Source organism: Suricata suricatta, chromosome 5, assembly GCF_006229205.1.
Source record: "Suricata suricatta isolate VVHF042 chromosome 5, meerkat_22Aug2017_6uvM2_HiC, whole genome shotgun sequence".
Classification (NCBI taxonomy): domain Eukaryota; kingdom Metazoa; phylum Chordata; class Mammalia; order Carnivora; family Herpestidae; genus Suricata; species Suricata suricatta.
The window spans coordinates 7,158,402-7,163,530 of NC_043704.1; positions in this window are offsets into that span (position 1 = coordinate 7,158,402).

The following is a 5,129-nucleotide window of genomic DNA, read 5'->3' on the forward strand; positions in this document are numbered from 1 at the left end:
CGCTGTGTCAGCTTCAGCCACGGTGGGGAGGGGCTGGGGGAAGCGGGGAGCAGGGGTGCAGCTTCTCCAGGTGAATGGACCACAGGTGCATTCCTGGCTTTTTGCCTGTAGCTCATTTGAGTTTGAGCCTCTGTGCCCTTGACTTAAGGAGGTCTGTGCACTGTACCCACTTCCCTCGTGTCTGCTCCTTTCTCTGGGATTGCATTTCCTTTTTCCTTTAACGTTTATTCAATTTGAGAGCGAGACAGAGTGTGAGTGGGGGAGGCCAGAGACAGAGGGAGTCACAGAATCCGAAGCAGCTCCAGGCTTTGAGCTGTCAGCATAGAGCCTGATGCAGGGCTCAAACCCATGAACCGAACGGTGAGATCATGACCTGAGCCAATGTCGGGTGCTCAATCAACTGAGCCCCCCAGGCACCCCTGGAATTGTATTTTCTAATAAATAACATTTGATGAAAATAAATAAATAAACAGAAAGAAAGCTGGTCATTCTCAGAAGGTCCAGTTCCTTTTGAGACTCTTTCTTTTCAGAAGAGCTGCATTTCCCTGGGGGAAGTCCTGTTGGAAGGGATTTGTGACACACAGCCACCACGATGGGGACGCTCTTAGCTGGGTCGCACGTGTCAGGGACAGCTGGGGACAGAGCAACGATCTGACCCGACGCAGCTGCCGGAACATCCTCCCCGCCCGCCCCCCATCCTCCCCAGGGCCATCTCTTCTTGGGGAGTGGGAAGGCGTCACATCACCCCCCACCCCAAACTGGGGAGGCAGCGGGAAGGCAGGCCCCTGTCTGCAAGGCGCCCGGGCTGGGAATCAGGGGACCCCCATGCACCCTGTGAGACCCCGGCAAGGCCAGAAGGGAGCCCGTGTGCAGCCTCGAAGGTGTGCCAGGCTGGCCGAAGGGGGGGGAGCCCGTCTTTGGGTGACGGTGGCTGCTGACAGTCCCCCCGCCCCCCCCCCAGGTCCAGACCCATCTCCTGTGGGTCAAGGCCTGTTCTCAACATGCTGACAGGCTTGTAATTAGGCCCCTGCTGGGGAGGTTTGGGGGGGCAGTTATTCTAATGAGGGCTCAGATTTATAGAGCAGCCCTCGGCCTGTGCACACCTCGCCTCAGTTCTTGTGCCAAAGCCTTCGGAGGTTCGGGGAGGGGCAGGGAGGGGCTTAATTGGCCATTAGCGTGGAGGAAACTGAGGCATGGGCAGGTTAAAAGACTTGCCCAGGGCAGGAAGGGGTTAAAAGCCAAAGAAGAGAGCCCGGATTTGGGGTGTGCAGCTGTGGCACTCCAGGGGTTTCCTAGGGAGCAGCGGGGCAGAGGGGTTGCTGGGGGCAGGTCCCAGAGGCCTGGGGAGGTGGCGCTGTGGCAGCGCTGAGCCCCGTCTCCCAGGCCACCCCAGGGGCTCCTGGGCCAGCCTGCCAGCTGGAAGGACAGCCCCCCAGCATCGTCCAGGCCTTTCCTGTCTGGGCGCCATCTGGAGGGCTGCCCGCATCCGAGCACACTCACACTGTCCCACACGGGCACCATGTGCACCCTACACCACACACACACAGTTACGCTCACACCCATGCTGCATCACACACAGCACACACACACACACACACACACACACACACACACCACACACTGCACCACACACACTGCAGGCTCACACAGTGCCCACTCACACGTGCACAGGACAAGGCCGACAGTCCCAGTTTCCGGGAGCTGTCCTTCCTGCTTAAGGAGCGGATGCAGCCACGGGGGGCCAGAAGACAAAGGTGCCGTCAGGGGGGATCAGGAGGACCAGACAGAGAAGCCAGCGAGGTGGGGGGGCTTCATCCACCAACAGGAGGCAATTCGGCCTCTAAAGAAAGGCAAAGTGCTCTTGACCAAGAAAGTCTGAATATAGAACCCCCATGAGTTCTAAATACTGTCCCCCAAGGGGCATCCGGGGGGTTCAGTCGGTGAAACTACCGACTTCAGCTCTGGTCATGATCTCGCGGTTCGTAGGTTCAAGCTCTGCCTGGGGCTCTGTGCTGACAGCTCAGAGCCTGGAGCCTGCGTGGGACTCTCTCTGCCCCTCCCCTGCTCATGCTCTTTCTGTCTCTCAAAAATTAACAAATGTTGGGGTTCAGTCGGTTGGGCGGCCGACTTTGGCTCAGGTCATGATCTCATGGTTTGTGAGTTCAAGCCCCACATCGGGCTATGTGCTAATAGCCAGGAACCTGGAGCCTGCTTTGAATTCTGTGTCTCCCTCTCCCTCTGCCCCTCCACTGTTCATGCTCTGTTTCTCTCTCTCAATAATAAATAAAACAAAAAACAATTTTTTATTTAAAAAAATAATAAATGTTAAAAAATTTTTAAATGATATTCCCCCCAAAACCTCAACTTCAGGGACGCCTCTCACTCTGAAAACAGCCATTTGAAGGAAACAAGCCGCTATCTTTTCCCAGATGAGCTTCTGTCAGGGTGGAAACGCCCTCGCTGAAGTGGGGAAGTTTGTCCCTACAGGGAATTTGAGGGGATAAAAGTAAAGGGATGACAGAATTAGAAAACCCCGCTCTGCAGCCGTTAAGGAAGTAATAGAAATCCCACAAGCCTCTGCGGGTGATGTCACCAGGTGGGAAGGCCGACCCCACCCCTGTGCCGTCTGGGCCAGGCATCCACACGTGCTAACATCTGCCTTGCACTTGGACTCTGCCAGCCAGGGAGGGACACGGGCTCTGAGCCAAGTTCACACAGGATTCAATTAAGAGGACCAGCTGTGAACCGTTTCCCTGCTTTCTGTCCTACAGCTTCTTCAAGGACGGCAGGAAATGCACCGACGCCCACCTGGCTAGGGGCAGGTTACCCCTTCCAGCCTTGGGGATGGGGTGGGTGGGGGGAAGCATTTCAGGTCCCTGCTCTCATGCCCGGTAGGTGGCCCGAGCAGGAACAGAAGGACACAGAGAGCCCCAGGACCCCCAGTGGCCAAGGTCAGTGGGGAGCAGCCAGAGACGATGGGTTGGGTGCTGGGACCCAGGATGTGGAAAAAGGCGCAGCTCTGGCACGTCCTTTGGGAAGGGCCAGACCCTGGCCACAATGGGCAACGCCCAACTGCAGCCATTGATCTCACGGGTTGGCAAGCAACTCCATGTGTGTAATAAGCCCTTTGGGCCTTGAGGAGCTTTAAAAAATTAAGGTGCACGTGAAATCAAAAAGTGAAGTTACTGGATTGGTGATTTTCGAGAAGGTTGATACGAATGCCTGACTCACAGGAATCGTTTGTCCCAACTGATCCGCCAAGAGCGCCGGGAGACCACAGCCCAAGCAAAGCCCGAGCGAAGCCCAGAGGACACGGATCTGCCTGCCGAGGAAGCCAGATCCTCCTCACAGGTAGAAAGCCTTTTACAACCCGCGGACAGACCCGGACTCCGTGGTGCAGCAGGCCGGCCGGGAGACGCGATGTGGACGAGTGTGTGTGACAGTCCTGATTCATTTCATCTGTTTTCCTGTCTGTTGTGCATTTACAAGAGGAGGGAGATAGGATCGCGTCGGCTCCTAGAGCAGAATTTCACAGTGAAACGAGGCCAGGTTAGTACAAGTGTTATCGGCCGCCTGAATTCGAAAAGCCAATTAAGTTAATCTGAGTAATTGCCTAGTTTTTATTCAAACCATTAAATAAAAGTAAAGCTTGAAGCACTTATTCTGGTGAGGATGTGTTATCTGATGTTCTTAGAAGTGCAAGAGGTAAATGTAAATTCAGTGAAATGATCCCTACTGATGACGTCATGTGCTTGGGTTGCACCAACACCCAGAGGTTGAGGTCACTGGGCATCATGTAAACAGGTGCCATTATTAACTTAGGAAATTTAATTCCAGAAACGGAGCTAGAATTATCTGTAGTGAACACATGATTCATAAATGAGCCTTAGCACGCTGCAATTTATATCCAATTGAAATAAAACCAGCAGATACCAAAACTTACAAACCCTCTAACGTACACCAAGTTAAAGTAACTGAACAGTAAAATTTCAGTGACAAAGCTAAGATTAGTTCACAAACAGGAAGTGCTTTATGCTGCGGTCCGCACCTTCTCTGCACCTTCTCCTTGTGGGCCATCGTCTGCCAGATTTTGAAAACATGGAGCCCTTTGGGCTCTGTGCTGACAGCTCTGAGCCTGGAACCTGCTTCGCATTCTGTCTCCCTCTTTCTGTCCCTCCCCCACTTGTACTCTGTCTCTCTCTCTCAAAAATAAATAAACATAAAAAATTTAAATACATAAATAAGTAAGGGGCACCTGGGTGGCTCAATCACTTAGGTACTGGACCAGCTCAGGTCATGATCTCACAGTTCATGGGTTCCAGCCCCGCATCAGGCTCTGTGCTGCTGGCTCAGAGCCTGGAGCATGCTTCGGATTCTGTGTCTCCCTCTCTCTGCCCCTACCCCACTTGTGCTCTGTCTCTTTCTCTCTCACAAAAATAAACACAAAAATAAAATAAATAAAAACACGGAGCCCTTGGAAAGTCGTTCACAAGTCACCCCAAATAGCGATGCTAGATTTGTGACTGTGCGTAACTGCGTCTGCCGGGCTACGGTTGCATTTTGTTCAAAATCAGTTGGAACTCTTTAATCAGACTGTTCAACAAATAGATAATCAAAAACTCCTTCTTTTGAAATGTTTGGCAAAGTGTTGCGATTAAAAGAAAAAGATGGCCACCAGAAAGACGAGTCAAATTTTATGGCTTCAAAAGAAAAGAAACGAACAAATTCCATGAGGCTTCCCTAAATGGTGAGTGAGAATGAGTTGGGAATCCTGAGGTTGCTCCTCGGAATATCTCCGTTTAGGAGGTGAAGTGTTGATAGAGGTCATTTTCATGGGGTAGAACATAGACAGGCATCTATTTATGTATATACGGTATCACAGTGGCGTAAAGTTGAGTAGGCTTATGATTGTCAGCATAGTCATTTGACAAAACATTCAAAAACACCCTTTGACACATTTTGCCTTATAAAAACTTTTGTGAAAGATTCTCTGGATGGAAACCAAATCACGGAGCCTCTGAAAATATCTGGGCTGAGATACGATACCTTCCTGACCAAAGCACCGAGAGAGGCCTCTGTGCAGAGCCTACCTAGCGCTCACGTGACCACAGCAGCGTTTACGGAGGAGA